At 44.8% G+C, this 17,173-nt stretch overlaps 1 pseudogene; it reads right to left on the minus strand.

Moving 5' to 3' along the window:
- Positions 1 to 14,992, minus strand: part of LOC136454274 (receptor kinase-like protein Xa21) — a 30,589-nt pseudogene extending 15,597 nt beyond the window's left edge.
- Positions 14,993 to 17,173: the final 2,181 nt, after the last annotated feature.

The raw sequence follows: 17,173 nt of genomic DNA on the forward strand, positions 1-17,173 counted from the left end.
CCTTTCTTGATATCAGCCTCTGCTATTTTAAGCATGCCACATATTTCATTCAAGCCCTTCTCCGCCCCATGCATATGGTAGTTCACGACGAAATTTCCATAGCTGGGCGGAAGAGACGCGAGAATAAAATCAGTAGCTAATTCAGGGCCAATTGGGAAGCCTAGCTCCTCCAACCTCTGAGTGTAACCAACCATTTTGATCACTGTGGCCCAACTGCTGCACCCTCTGCTAGCTTGGTTTCAGCAAAAGCCTTTGAGACATTAAACCTTTCAGTCCTGGCTTGAGTCTGGAACATATCATTGAGCGCCACAATCATATCATGCGCTGCATGGTTATTGTCAAACTATAACTGCAGATCTGGTTCCATACAAGCAAGCATAAGGCAACTCACTTCAAGATCAGCATCACATGCTCTCTTGTAAGCGGTTTTCTCTACAACAGGTGCATTATCAGCAGGCTCTTCTGGTAATGGGGTGTCTAGAATTTCTTCCTTTTTCTCAGCCCTGAGAACAATTCTCAGATTGCGGATCCAATCCGCATAGTTTGTTCCATTCAACTTATCTTTCTCAAGAATTGAACGCAAAGTAAATGGTTGATTGCTAGGCACCATTTATCTACAACAAAAGTAATGCAAAATACTAAGACAATGTATCCAAGATAGAGTAAACAATATTAAACCTTTAATAGAATCTACTCCCACTAAAATCAATATCCCTCTCTTGAAACTTAGTGATTCAAGACCCACAACTAACAAGTCTACTAGTGAGCTTTAGCATCACCGCTAGAAGACATGGTAGATTGGTAAGAAACTCTTTGCTAATCATATCACATATGACTCTTGTTGTTGGGTAGCATCTCTATGCTTTGGTGCCCAACTACTCATGCTCCAAGGTCCCTAACCGTTAGGATGACCTTGTCTAAGTAACCAACCCTTCTGCTGTAAGTATCCGATACGAACCCATCTAGTCAAGGAAAACCAGTGGCACCCTAATTTCATAGACCCACCACCAATTGTACAAGACACATGACAGTGCAAGGTTTGGGGAAGCATTTTAACTTAAACATTGTCGAGGGATCGTTCTACTTCACCATCGCATGTAGACAAAAACATTATCGCACGTGAAAGTAGAACATAGTAAGAATGACATTAACACAGATATGACATGGTATAGCCCATTGTTTCTTTGGGGATCTCCATCTCCATCGAACTGTTCCTCATGATGATCTCTATCTCCATGATCCATGTATGCCATCCTTCAGTGATGAGTCCACCAAGACTAGCTATCACTAACGCAAGGCAGTGAAGAAAATTACATAGTCGCGGATAGGATCATCACAGTTTGGCACGCAGGCCATTACATCAAATTGACAATATCTTTGTGGCTCCAGCCATATTGTCATACTCACGACATGCAAGCCATGAATTAATTACATACATGCATCACATACACATAAGGGCTATACCAGTCATAAATTCCTGCAAAACAGAGTTAACCGATTCCGACGTCTAATCTTAAAACGCCGAAAACACCATCTTCCCGGCTGTTTTTCGCTAATCTAATTTCAGCAAAACCGCCGGGTGAGAATCGGATGTAAATTTTTTTTCTCTACAATTTTCATATAAAGTTCATCTCAATCCAAGGTCGTATGCAAAAGTTATGGGTGTTTTACCGAACAACACTTTTTCTTGCACCCCGGCGCCCGGCAGTTGATCCAATCTATCACCGCTGCGCATCACATGCGCTCGGCACTTGACCTAGGTTTGATTTGATCAATCTGATTGATCTCCATCTTGTCATGACTGGATTTACATGTATCACTTAACTTGGATGGCAGAATTCCGATCGGTACGAGTAGATCGTTACAAGACCAACACGGTAAAATCACGAACCATGATCAGAGACTCATCTACAACTGCGCATATCTCCATACGCACTCATCCAAACCTATAACAATGCAGTAACCCTCTTTGATACCACTGCAGGGTTATGAGGATGCTACGCTAGCCAGAAAACAAAAAATTCGACCTCATAAACCAGGATCTACTACTAGTTATAGATCACGGGATTACCACTAGACGCGCAGGTGCAGCGGAAGCGACTCGATGTAGTCGTACGCGTCGTAGCAGTGCCATGTAGTTGCAAGGTTGTCCATACGTCCGTCCCCTTCATGCGGTTCATCCTTGTGCTCCAGATGCAGCACCTCCGAGGTATCCACATGTACAGGGAGGAAGCGTCGCGCCTCCGGACTGCTAGGTCTACGAGGAGCAGCAGGTGCGGGCATAGGATGGGTGGCGACGGCTGCCAAAAGGCGTGCCCTACTTAGCCCCGTTGCCCACCCCACTTGTTTATAGGCGTCCCTAATGAGATCCTGAGTTGGAGGCCCATTAGTAACCCTAAGCCTTGTCTAACTCGGAGCCAATTCAAATTAGGCTTCTAGCCCCTTAAGCATGCGACCGTATGGGTTCATGCACACATAGACATGGCCCGAGTACTCCTACTCGGCCATTAGTTGATAGCGGCCTCTAGCAAGGCATGTCAACTCCTATGCGTACGCAAAGATCATATCAGACAAACCACCACAAACCACATACTTGTTATTCCCTTGCCTCACGATATTTGGTCCAACTCATAGGTTAACACTTAACCCAAGCACGGCCATGCATTTCTTGATCTAATCATTAGAGTGATCCAGTGATATCTCTCTCATATAGAGAGGGGCAAATTCCATCTTGATTGTCTATGTCTCATAGCATGTTTCCCGACAAACCCGAAAACCACCTTTATAACTACCTTGTTATGGAGTAGCGTTTGATAGTCCCTGAGTAGGTCGTTTCACATCTTGAATACATACAACAATCTTAGGTCTAAGGACATAATGTACATGATGTGAATAGAGATAATAACAACATCTCACGTTGGGTCAGTCCAGCCCCATGTCATACATGTGCCCACATTATCAGTTTGACATCTCCATGTCTATGACTTGTGAAACATAGTCATCAACTAATAATGTGCTGATCCATTATTCATGTGTGTCCTCACACGAACTCTGACCAGGGACAGCATTAGAATAACCATACAAGTAAAAGAGTTTCACAAACAATTCACATAATTGCTAATCGATACATGTTGTCTTTAATGGAAATTCAATGAACTCATAATATATCATGGATACAAGGCAATATAATCATCTCTATGATTATCTCTAGGGCATACTCCCAACAATATGGGCTATGGATCTAAAGAGTTTCAAAAAAAGAAAGGAGAAACAAGAGCAAGCGTACCTGAGGCCTGACTCTGACGGTACAGATTCTAGCGTGGCTGCTATTGGCTGCCTGGGCGTTGCCACATTGGGGCGCCGCCGCGCCAGCCATCGGGGGCCGGTCAGCCGATCGCCGACGAGCAAGTCAAGGAAGGCCGCCGCCACCGCCGCCGCCGCCAAGGACTCCATCTCGAGGCATCGACAGCTCCGGTGCTCCGACCTTCGGCATTCGGCTCGTCGCCTCCGCCGTCTCGGTCACTCCATGGATTATTTTGCTCGTGTTGACTGATGCCAGGGCCCAGGTGCCCGGGTCCCAACTCCCAAGTGCAGGCTTGCACGTGGCCCATCACCTAGTGGGCTAAATTAGCTAGCGGACTTGCACATCCGCAGCATATATCCTCATTTTTTTTACGGGGCAAGGGGGGCCAGAGCCCTCTATGGCCAATACGTGGCTCCACTGTTTGAAAGGTCCTTGTGTGGTTTTGGTAATTGAGTGACAACCTAGGTGGACTAATTGTGTTTATGTGAGATACACAGGTGATTAGTCCACAGGTACATGTGTGTGAGCAACATATGCCATGAAGGTGAAAATGGCTTGGAGATGTTGCAAAGCTCACACATGTGATGATGAAGGAGCTCATTGCAAATGAGACATGACATTGAGTCATGTGATCAAGGTGGAGAAGATCAAGACATGACTTGGTTTGATGGACCAGTTGCAAGCGTGAAGGGCAAGTCGGAGGCTTTGGAGCGATGGACCGTGTGGCGGTGAAGCTTGAGCAACACTTGGCGCCGATGGACGAAGGCAATGGTGAAAAGCAAGTGAAGTCAAGATCGATGGACCAATATGATCACATGATGATATGAAGTGGATCATATCATTGTTGATCATGTTGGTGCATGTGTTGCATCGACTTTGGAGGAGATGGAATGGAATGCACAAGGCAAAGGTATAACCTAGGGCATTTCATTTCACCAGTCATAGGTGTGTAGAGAAGTTGATGACCGGGTTTAGGATAGATGGCCGTACTATCAAGAGGGGCAAACTTGTTTGCATATCGGTCATCTAGTGCCACTCGAGTGATCTAACTTTGCATCATCGCTAGGATCAAGTGGCGTGGCAAGTTGAGTGGCTAATCCTTTGGAAAATGTTTGTGAAATGCTAACACACATACACATGGTGGTGTACACTTGGTGGTATTGGCACATTTACAAAGGAGATGAAGTTGGAGTTGATGTGGATCAACTCGGCGATGAAACGGAGGCGAGAAGGGTTAGAAACTCCACCGGCGGAGTGTCCGCCCATAGAGTGCGGACAGTCCACCCATAGAGTGCAGACAGTCCGACGGTGCCACCTGCGCCCTATATAGAAATGACAGGGTCTCACAGAGTGGACCGGACGTTGGTCACGTGGTGACCGGACGTTTGTCACGTGGTGACCGGACGCTGGGATCCTGCGTCCAGTCAGTGGCGGCAGAGAGCGTGCAGGCGTCGGTCTTCGACCAGATGCTAGCAAGGTGCATCCAGTTAGGCTAATGAACGGTGATGTAGGCGACACAGAAAGGTTGGAGAAGGACCGGACGCTGATGCTGCATCCGATCGTGACCGACCGGACGCGTCCGGTCGCAGCTGGTACCTTACTAGAAACGACCGGACGCTGGGGTTGCTACGTCCGGTCACTTTGAGCAGCTATGTCCTGTCATCACTTGATCGTTGAGATCACGCGACTGAGGTTGAGCAGAGGTGACACGTGGTGAGCATCCGTTGACCGGACGTTGAGGTCCTGCGTCCGGTCGATATGACCGGAGCATCCGGTCGTCCTGAGTTTTGCCCAGTGAAGGGGTAACGGCTAGTTTATCCCGTGGGGATATAAATAGAAGGTGGTCTTGGCCATGGCTGGTGCTGAGCACCTCGGGGGACTTTGTGTCCATGCTTGAGAGTGCTTGGGAGCCCTCCATCTCACATATGCTTGATAGTGATCATCCGATTGTGTGAGAGAGCGATTCTAGTGCGATTTCATCGTGAGGTTTCATCGAGTGGCACTAGGTGATCAAGTTGCAAGCCGGTGGTGCTTGTTACTCTTGGAGGTTTCCACCTCCTAGATGGCTTGGTGGTGGTCTCCATCGAAGCCCGCAAGAAGCTTGTGCGGTGCTCCGGAGAAGAGCTTTGTGAGGGGCATTGTGCTAGCCCCGCAGGAGCCGCGAAGAGCAACTCTAGTAAAGCGTGTCATTGAGCTACCCTCACTTTCAGGGTAGGTTCTTGCGGTGCCCGACGTGTGGGCTTGGTGGGTGATGCCAATTAGCCGCCGAACCACCAAGTGAGCAGTCGACACAATGGGGACTAGCGTGTTGGCAAGCACGTGAACCTCGGGAGAAAAATCACCGTGTCAACCTTGTTCTTCCCGTTGGTTTGCAATCCCCTTTCACAAGCTTGTATTTATATTTCATATACATTGTGCTTGTGTAGTTGCTCTTGTAATTAGTTAGCTTGTGTAGCTTACTAGTTATCTTCTTGCTTGTGTAGCATAGAAGTAGCTCCCTTGCGTGGCTAATTTGGTTTGTGTAACCTTGTTAGTCACATTGCTTAGTTTGTGTAGCTAAGTAACTGTGCTCTCTAATTTGGCATTGGTTGCCTTGTTATTGAGCTTTGCTAGTGAGCTTAGGTGGCTTTGTGCTTTTGCTTACTAGCTTGTGTAGGAGCTCTCTTGTTGCTTGAAGTACTAGTGGCATAGGTTTGTGTGACCTTGCACCTAGAATTGGTTAGGTGAGCTCTAGCTAGCCCGGCACCTTTGTTGCTTAATTAGTATCTTTGGAAGGTGCTAGAGAACATAAATAAAGGGGTGTAGCCTTGGCTAGACCGATAGGCTTAATTCCTCACTTGTTTTGGTTAGCCGACGTGATTAATTTTTAGAAAGGACTATTCACCGCCCCTCTAGTCTGCCATCTCGACCTTTCAAGTGGTATCAGAGCTAGGTCTCTCATTTGTGGTCTTCACCGACCCGAGAGGATGGCGTCTAATGGGCTAGATGTTTGTGAGACACATTTTTTATGGCACAAACTTTGCACTTTGGAAAAATCACATGCTTGATCATTTTCGTGCAAAGGGACCTAAATTTTGGTGGGTTGTCACTAGTGGTCTCACCCATGTTTTGGATCATAGAAATCTCACCAAATCTCAAAGAGTTCTCTATGAACTTGATGCACATGCTTATTGTTTTCTAATGGATGCTTTGAGTTTTGATTTGATGAAACAAGTAAACATCACGGGAACCGCTCGTGAGATATGGGAGTCTATCAAGTGCACCTTCGGTGATTCCTCCACATGGGGTGATGGAAAATTCAAGAAGGAGGATGAACCCAAGAAGGAGGAGCATGAGTGTGTCGAGCATGATCACAATTTGGTGATTGTGGAAGATTGCTCCACCTCATGGTCAAGTGATGATGATGATCGATCTACTATAAGTTCACTTGACAAGGTTGATGATGATGCCACATGTGTTGCACATAAAGATTCTACCTCAAGCACACTTGGTGGTGATCTTGACAATGTTGGTTCATGCTCAAGCCATGATGATGTTGCTACTACAAGCTCTCCAACTACACCACATTGTTTCATGTCACAAGGTGACACCAAGGTATCAAATGCTAATGTGGTTAATCATGTTGATTCATATGATGAGCTTGTTAGTAGACTTGCTAGCATAACCATGTCTTTAGAAAATGAGAAAGCTAAAACATTGAAATTAGAAAATGAAAACTCATTTCTAAAGAACTCTTGTGAAGAACATAATAAATTACTTGATGCTTTTAAATCTTCACATGATGAGCTAAAATTGAATCATGAGACACTTCTTGCATCTCATGATGAATTATTAGAACAACATGCTTCTCGCATTAAAGTGTTTACAAAGAAACTTAAAAATAATGAGAGCTCGTCACATGGATCAAATGATAAATCACAAATTGTTGCTAACCCTTGTGATGTAGGCAAGAAGCATGCATCCACCTCTTGTGATGATTTATTAGATATGCCATGCTCTTCACATATAGATGCTTGTTCTACTTCTATGTCTTGTGAAACTAACCTTTTGAAGGAGAACAATGAGCTTAATGAACAAGTGAAAAAATTGAGCAACAAGTTAGAGAGGTGCTACAACTCTCAAGTCACCTTTGAGCATATGTTGAAGACTCAAAGAAACTTTGGTGACAAGAGTGGTGTTGGCTTCAAGACTAGCAAAGTCAATCATCAAGAAAGCCGCAATGACATAAGTGGCATTGGCTTCAACAAGAGCAAGATCAAGGGAAAAAGATGGGGCAAGAGAAGATATGAAAGAGAGATGAAGAAGCAAGAACAAGAGAAGCTCTCTCATTTCATGTGCTTCAAGTGCCATGAAGTGGGACATCTTGCAAATGGTTGCCCCAATGAAGAAAAGCTCAAGTTGAAGAAAGAAGAAGAGATGCTAAGGCATGTTAAGTGCTTCAAGTGTCGCACTTGGGGTCATCTTACCTCAATGTGCCCAACCAAGTAATTGGTGAAGCAACTAGAAGAGCCCCAACTAAAGCCACAAGTTGAGCAACAAAAGACACCCCAAGAGCAAATCAAGATTAACCATGATGGTAGTGATTTGATGATAAAGAAGAAGAAAACAAGAAGGGGTGAAAAAGTAAGGCATCCAATGCAAACTCAAGATGCCAAGATGATGAGCAAGAATAAAGATGAGAAGAAAGATTATGCTCACATCAAGTGCTTCAAGTGTGAAAATATGGGACACTTTGCCTCTAAGTGTCCTACCAAGCTTGAGAAGAAGGTTCAAGCAACTCGTGAGAGGCAAGGCAATGGGAAGCACCACACGAGCAAGGAAGAGAAGGCTCAGTCAAAGAGAAAGTGCTACTCATGCCGGGAAAGGGACACATGGCATATTCATGTCCCCTAGGTAATATTTCTAAGCCTATTTCAATTATTGATAATAATATGCTTAGAAAGGATGGCAATGGTTAATGGTACCTCATTGGTTGCAATTGCAAAACATCCCGCTACTCATACTAGGGCTTTGCCTAAGTATGTTGCTCCTAACTTGAGAGGACCCAAACTTGTTTGGGTGCCATCAAAAAGTGGATGTAGTTTGTAGGTACCATTGGCATTGGAGACTTGATTCAATTGATTTCATATTGATCATCATATGTTGAGTCAAGTTATGAAGCCTAGTGCATATCCAAACCCAATGCCATGATAAGTGAGTGAAGTCCAAATGTGTTACATCATACAAGTGCTATAATTTAAGTTGTTGGTGATTCATTGGATATATTTGACGGCTTGCAAATATTTGAGTTGAAGCTTGCTAGTTGATGATCATGAGCTAACCAAGGTATATCTCTTGTTGATCATTTCATTTGGGTGCATATGAGTTGATTGAATTGGATAAATATGAAATATTGCTTGCTATAAGATGGTTGAATGGATAATTGATTAGTAATCAAGTTTGGATTGATTTGTGTTGGATAAATTCATGAGATGACTTTTAGTAAGTGGTTTGAATGGATATATGTCTTATGGAAGTATTCAAACAAGCTAGTTTCAAGTTTGATTCATATTTGGTGAAGTATAACTCAATTGTTGAAATCTGTCCTATATTGCAAAATCTGAGCTAGCTGTGATCTTAGCCATGTTTGAGTGACCAAAACTTATTGGATTGGCATAAAAATTGGTGTACATGCTCTAGATTTATGGTATAAGGTGCTGTACAAATTCTATGAGAATTGGATAAGAAATGCTTCGGTTTTGGAGTAAATCTTGTCAGCTATAGTGCAGCAGTTTATAGCATGTAGCAGTGGTGAAATAATTGAAATCTGATAGCAATCTAGAAGTCAAATGAAGCTCAAATTTTTATAGCTGCTAGATAACTTAGTGAAGCACATATCCACAAAATTTTGTGGTATTTGGATTTGTACTTTGGGAGATATGCTTATTTCTTTGAAGGGTACAAAATCTAACAGAAAAGTGACAAATATTGGATTGATCTAGAGTCATTTTGATTGAAAGGTCCTCAAATTGGAAATATGATTCATAAGTAATTGAGGCACCTAAGTTTGGTTTTGAAATGATCTAGAAGCATGACAAGCAAAGAGTACAAGGCCATTTGATTGTGGAGTGTACTTTGTACATTTTTGGTACTCAAGATGAAGATCAAGATCAAACTCAAGTTGAAGATGAAGTTTAAGTTCTAGATATTGATTGGAGATTATTTGGTAGAAAGAAAAGGACTTAAACAAGTAGAAAGAAAATGACTTAAAGAAGGAATCAATGTTACTCATCAAGTCAAGTCCTTTACTTGGATCAATCAATCAAGATATTTCATCAAGAATGGTTCTGGGAGAGAGGTCACTTCTCCCTAGTGTAGGGGCTTGCCGCCTATGTGTAGGTAAACCAAGTATGATACTTGGAAGGCTAACATGGAAGTGGTGATCCAAGGGACATTTGAGATGCTTAGTTGAATCAATCAAAAGGGTTGACCAAGAAAAACAAGCAACACCCAAAAGAGAGCTAATCATAATATTTGAAGTGGTATTCTCACGTTGATGCTCTCATGCAAGCATTGATCAAAAGATGAAACAAGCCAACCACAACAAGAAAGTACACTTGATCATAAGTGGTATTCATTTCATATGGGTGAAGAATGGAATTCAAAATTGTATCTATTGATCTTCACCAAGCTTATAATTGGACTTCACATTGCTATTGGAGTAATGAATTGGAATCTATGTGACTATCCTCTACTCCAACATAGCAAAGGTATCATTGTAATGTGCATGATCATTTCATCCCTCACTAGTATGCGATTAGTGCATATAGTACATGTTTCATAGGATCATGCATAACAAATGAAATGTTCAAATTCATAGCCTACCACTATTGCTTGAATGATAAATTGATCTAGTGGTTAGTATATGAATTTTTTTTCATGAGCTAGTAAACCCAATTACTTGACTTAATTTGGATTGCTAACAAGTGACAAGTACAACATTGACAAGATAACCCTTGCAAGAGGTGTGAAGAAGCTTGTCATTGGTTCAAACCAGACTTGGAAGCTTAGACAAATCAATTTAGTTCAAGTCAACTATAGAAGCTCATGATAGTGATAAGAGTACAAGTACAAGACAACAATGCAAATGGATATCTAGTTTGTTTGTTACAAGTGGTATCTAGACTCAAGTATTTCATCAAGAATCTACAAGTGATGTCTAGATCAACTCACAAGTGATATCCTATAAGTGGTACTCATGAAGATAGCAAATATTCAAGAAATGGTTTTTATTGATAAATCCAACAAAGTGGTTCCATACTAGAAGATTCTTTCAAGTAGTATCACATCTACACATGGTCTCAATCATGCAAGATGATGGTTCCACAAGTGATCCTCAACTTTAAGTGATCATCAAATGAAGAATGCATCCCTCACCTACAAGAGCTCAAGTGTATCAAATGGATGACCCATGCTATCACATAGGGGGAGGTGTCTCACAAATTGATATCAAAATCAAAGATCCTATGTGTGGTATCTCAAGAAGCCCTACACAAGATATAAGTTACAAGTGGTATCTACAAGTGGTGTCATTCCAACAATCAAGTGATGTCCATAAAAAATGCAAGATTTAAGTCTCAACCATCTACCCCAAATGCATACCTTTGCATCAATGATATGCACACTTTTTATGGAAATTGATGACAAAGGGGGAGAGATTGTACAAAGATATGAAAGCTTTAAGATTGAGAGTGTACAAGGGGGGAGAGATAAGATATAGCTTTAAGATTGAGAGTGCACAAGGGGGAGAGATAAGACATGAAAGCTTTGGGAGAGATTGAAACAAAGAAGTAGAGGTTGGACATGGACATGGACAAAGAGGGAGCAACATTGAAGAAAAGACAAGGATCAAAATTCTTAGGCAAAAGAAGCACACAAATAGGGGGAGCAAGCTCATGAACTTTGATTGATTGCATTTGATATGTGCATATTCATGTGCTTGCTTGCATTGCATAAGTTCTTAAATTCAATATGCATGCTTGTGTGAGGTATGCTAGTTGTAGAATTTGATTGATGAAATGAAAACTAGCATGCATAGGATGATAGCTAGACACTTGGTATGCTTTTCAAGAAATGCTAGTACCTTGGTTTTAATGTTGATCTCACGAGGTATCTAGTGATTTTATTCCCAAGTGATATCTAGCTAACCATGGTGCTAAGGATGAACTTAAAGGTGCAACTCCGATTGGTATCACGCTTCAAAGGTTTACTCTATACACCTTAGCATCATTTAGTAGTAATTACTCTCCCACAATTTCAATCTATGCATATGTGCGAGCTTCAAAACAAACACTCTAGCACATATGTAGGGGGAGCTATTACTATCATTTCGGGTTTGTGGTACTTGTCCAAAATCATTTACACATGGTAAAATTGCTTGGGCTAGCAACATGAATCCAAAAGAGTTTAATTTCCATATCTTTGTAGAGTTGTCATCAATTACCAAAAAGGGGGAGAATGAAAGGTCCTTGTGTGGTTTTGGTAATTGAGTGACAACCTAGGTGGACTAATTGTGTTTATGTGAGATACACAGGTGATTAGTCCACAGGTACATGTGTGTGAGCAACATATGCCATGAAGGTGAAAATGGCTTGGAGATGTTGCAAAGCTCACACATGTGATGATGAAGGAGCTCATTGCAAATGAGACATGACATTGAGTCATGTGATCAAGGTGGAGAAGATCAAGACATGACTTGGTTTGATGGACCGGTTGCAAGCGTGAAGGGCAAGTTGGAGGCTTTGGAGCGATGGACCATGTGGCGGTGAAGCTTGAGCAACACTTGGCGCCGATGGACGAAGGCAACGGTGAAAAACAAGTGAAGTCAAGATCGATGAACCAATATGATCACATGATGATATGAAGTGGATCATATCATTGTTGATCATGTTGGTGCATGTGTTGCATCGACTTTGGAGGAGATGGAATGGAATGCGCAAGGCAAAGGTATAACCTAGGGCATTTCATTTCACCAGTCATAGGTGTGTAGAGAAGTTGATGACCGGGTTTAGGATAGATGGCCGTACTATCAAGAGGGGCAAACTTGTTTGCATATCGGTCATCTAGTGCCACTCGAGTGATCTAACTTTGCATCATCGCTAGGATCGAGTGGCGTGGCAAGTTGAGTGGCTAATCCTTTGGAAAATGTTTGTGAAATGCTAACACACATACACATGGTGGTATTGGCACATTTACAAAGGAGATGAAGTTGGAGTTGATGTGGATCAACTTGGCGATGAAACGGAGGCGAGAAGGGTTAGAAACTCCACCGGCGGAGTGTCCGCCCGTAGAGTGCGAACAGTCTGATGGTGCCACCTGCGCCCTATATAGAAATCACAGGGTCTCACAGAGTGGACCGGACGTTGGTCACGTGGTGACCAGACGCTAGGATCCTACGTCCAGTCAGTGGCGTCAGAGAGCGTGCAGGCATCGGTCTTCGATCAGACGCTGGCACTAAAAGTGACCGGACGCTGGCAGGGTGCGTCCGGTCAGGCTGACGAACGGTGACATAGGCAACGCAGAAAGTTTGGAGAAGGACCGGACGCTGATGCTGCATCCGCTCATGACTGACCGAACGCATCTGGTCGCAGCTGGTACCTTACTAGAAACGATCGGACGCTGGGGTTGCTACGTCCGGTCACTTTGAGTAGCTCCATCCGGTCATCACTTGACCGTTGAGATCACATGACTGAGGTTGAACAGAGGCGACACATGGTGAGCATCCATTGACCGGACGCTGAGGTCCTACATCCGGTCAATACGACCAAAGCGTCCGGTCGTCCCGAGTTTTGCCCAGTGAAGGGGTAACGGCTAGTTTAGCCCATGGGGCTATAAATAGAAGGTGGTCTCGGCCATGGCTGGTGCTGAGCACCTCGGGGGACTTTGTGTCCATGCTTGAGAGTGCTTGGGAGCCCTCCATCTCACATATGCTTGATAGTGATCATCCGATTGTGTGAGAGGGCGATTCTAGTGCGATTGCATCGTGAGGTTGCATCGAGTGGCACTAGGTGATCGAGTTGCAAGCCGATGATGCTTGTTACTCTTGGAGGTTGCCACCTCCTAGATGGCTTGGTGGTGGTCTCCGTCGAAGCCCGCAAGAAGCTTGTGCGGTGCTCCGGAGAAGAGCTTTGTGAGAGGCATTGTGCTCACCCTGCGGGAGCCACGAAGAGCAACTCTAGTAAAGCGTGTCATTGAGCTACCCTCACTTTCAGGGTAGGTTCTTGTGGTGCCCGACGTGCGGGCTTGGTGGGTGATGCCAATTAGCCGCCGAACCACCAAGTGAGCGGTCGACACAACGGGGACTAGCGTGTTGGCAAGCACATGAACCCCAGGAGAAAAATCACCGTGTCAACCTTGTTCTTCCTGTTGGTTTGCAATCCCCTTTCACAAGCTTGTATTTATATTTCATATACATTGTGCTTGTGTAGTTTCTCTTGTAATTAGTTAGCTTGTGTAGATTACTAGTTATCTTCTTGCTTGTGTAGCATAGAAGTAGCTCCCTTGCATGGCTAATTTGGTTTGTGTAACCTTATTAGTCACATTGCTTAGTTTGTGTAGCTAAGTAATTGTGCTCTCTAATTTGGCATTGGTTGCCTTGTTATTGAGCTTTGCTAGTGAGCTTAGGTGGCTTTGTGCTTTTGCTTACTAGTTTGTGTAGGAGCTCCCTTGTTGCTTGAAGTACTAGTGGCATAGGTTTGTGTGACCTTGCACCTAGAATTGGTTAGGTGAGCTCTAGCTAGCCCGGCACCTTTGTTGCTTAATTAGTATCTTTGGAAGGTGCTAGAAAACATAAATAAAGGGGTATAGCCTTGGCTAGACCGATAGGCTTAATTCCTCACTTGTTTCGGTTAGCCGACGTGATTAATTTTAGAAAGGACTATTTGCCCCCCCTCTAGTCCGCCATCTCGACCTTTCACCGTTGTGTGGAAGCACACCTGAGAGCTTATTTTCATAGAGATAGAGGAAGCGCAGGCCTCCAATGCTGCCAAGTTCAGGTGGTACGGGGCCTTCGAAGTGGTTTGTAGTTAGATCGAGAGAGTATAGAGCCGACATGTTGGCTAGTGATGCTGGGATATTTCCGAAGAAGCTGTTGTTTCCTAGCCAGAGCTTCTGAAGGTCTGTGAGCCTATGGCCGAGCTCGACAGGAATACGGCCATGGAGGTGGTTGTTGCTGAGTGTCAAGAACAGTAAGCTGACGTAGGAGCTGAGGTTGGCAGGCAGTTCTCTGTTGAGCTTGTTGTAGCTCAGGTCGAGGGTCTTGAGGTGTACTAGGCGGCCGATGCTTGCAGGGATGTTCCCCTAGAACCAGTTGAAGGTCAGGTTCAACACTCGCAGGAAAGTGAGGTTCCCAATGGCCGGCGATAGGGTGCCAGCGAGCCCATAGACGGGCAGGCTCAGCGCCACCACTCGTTGACGCCTAGCCCCGCACCTGATCCCCTCCCAGCTGTAGAAGCCACCAACGCTGCTACTGTTCCACGAAGCATGCAGGTCATCACCATGACCGCCGCTGATCACGGCGGCGGCCTTGAACTCCAGCAGTGCGGTCTCATCATCGGTGGCTTGTGCGGCCATGAGAATCGAGATGGACACGGAGGCGGACAGCAGCAGCGACAACAACAGTGAGCTCGCCGAGGCCGAGCGCATCACCATGCCTATTCCTCTATTCGCTCCACTGCTTATTGGGTATGGATGGGTATGCAGCAAGTGGTTTTGGGTTCTTTTTGAGTGTTCACTTCGAACAGCGCGGCTTCGTCATGGCCCTCTGTGGTCACACCACCATTATTTGCCGTTATAAATGTCCATGTAGCCCCTAAGGCCTAGCGGCCCGGCACGTTGCCCACAAATTTGGCTCGGCCCAAGCACGGCCTGGCCTGGTAGAGCAGGTCGTGCCTAGGCCGCTACTCAGGCCCGCGAGTTGGCGCGGCATGTCCTGGTTTATAGGGGTCGGCCCGGCAGCGGCCCGAGACCTCCCCCAGCAGCGAAGTGGCTCAGCGCAACGGCCAGCCGACCTAGCCCCACAACGCCTCAGCCCCCGCATATATAAGCGATGGCCACAAGGCTCTCCCTCCTCAACCCTAACCCTAAATCATTTCCTCCCCCACCGCCTCGCCACTCTCGCCTCTCGCCTAGATCTCGCCTTGACCGCTTGATGGTCGACGCCTCACCATCTCGTCTACTAGCGTCCGACCTCGCCGACCCCGACTCCAGTGACCTCGAAGCGCCTGTCGCCGGCGACCTCCCCTGATCCCCTCCCTCTCTACCTCTCCCTTCTCTGTCTCCCAATCTCCCCTCTAGATCTCGGTGATTATGTGAGTTCATTGTCCCCGTCTATCCCTCCTCCTCCGCTCGTCGTCCTTGCTAACCGGTGTGTCGTCTTCTCTGGGTGGCCATCATCTTCTCTGGCACCGGGCTCCGGTTGCGCAAGTAAAACACTAACCCTCCTCTTCTATCTTCTTCCATTGATGTATTCTGATGTGATCTTTTCATCCTCCTCCATCTCATTGCACAGGTCGGTAGCCGATACGTCGTCCTCTAGTTGTGGCATAGAGCGACCAAGGCAGCCCCTCGCACCATTGAGGAACGGTGCTGGAGAGCCGTCCGCCATGGCGGTTGCTAATGATGATATCGTCTGCCCGCTCACCGGCAATGACAACTTGATCGTGGCAGGCTTGGTCCCTGAGGATGACGACGACACCAGATAGGACGCTGTTGCGTTGTTCGTTATCGATGTCGGTAGCGGCTCTGCTGCTCTGACTCCGATCAATCTAGACGGCGATGGTGGTGAAGGGGCGACGGCGATTGGGAACCCGCTGGGCTCCAACTCCAACAACTCTGCTCCATCTGTTGCTAGTAACTCTAATATTGGTAAGCATAAATCACCTGTGTGGGCTGATTTTGATGAGATATATGAGACTGTGAATGGTAAGAAGATTTGCACTAAAGCTACTAGTAAAATGTGTAAGCAAACCTTGTCTGCTAGATCTAATGTCGGCACTGGCCACTTGAAGGGGCACCAGAAATCTTGTAGGTAGAAAACTAATCAACGTGCTAGGGTTCAGTCTAGGCTTGCTTACAATCCTGATGATTCTGTGCATAACTGGGACAATAAACCTGATGTTGCTAGATCTGAGTTGTGTCACTTGATTGCTAGGCTTGATCTGCCATTAGGTATTGGTGAGACAGAGGTCTGGAAAGAGTATATTGTTCGTGCTCATAACCCTAGGTTAGTTAAGTTATCTAGATAGACCACCACTAGAGATCTTAGCAAGCTGTTTACTGAACGTCGTAATATTCTTAAGAACTCTGTGTTGTCTGCTGCTTCCTCTGCTGCTCTGACATCAGACATTTGGTCTGGTAATGCTAAGAAAGACTACATTAGTGTTGTGGCTCATTATGTGAGTGCTGATTGGGAGTTACAGAAAAAGGTAATTGGTCTTCGGTTGATTGAGGTGAAACATACTGGTGAAAATATTGCTGAAAGAGTTGCTTGTGTAGTTCAGGAATTTGGTTTGACTGACAAGGTATTTTCTGTAACTCTATACAATGCTTCTTCTAATACTAAGGCTATGAAAACTTTGACACCTATGTTTGCTGGTTATTTGGGTTCTGATCCTGCACCTGATCCTTCAGATCCTAATAAGCATAAGTATAGTCTTGTGCATCAATGTTGTGCTTGTTATATCATTAATCTGATTATAAAATCTGGTTTAAAGAGGTTCAAACCTTACATAGAGGATTTTAAAACTACTATTAACTTCTTAAATTCTTCTAATAAAAAAATTACTGTGTTCAAGAACTACTGCACGGCTCAGGGTGTTAGACCTAAAAAGT

The sequence above is a fragment of the Miscanthus floridulus genome, chromosome 5 (assembly GCF_019320115.1).
Source record: "Miscanthus floridulus cultivar M001 chromosome 5, ASM1932011v1, whole genome shotgun sequence".
NCBI lineage: Eukaryota > Viridiplantae > Streptophyta > Magnoliopsida > Poales > Poaceae > Miscanthus > Miscanthus floridulus.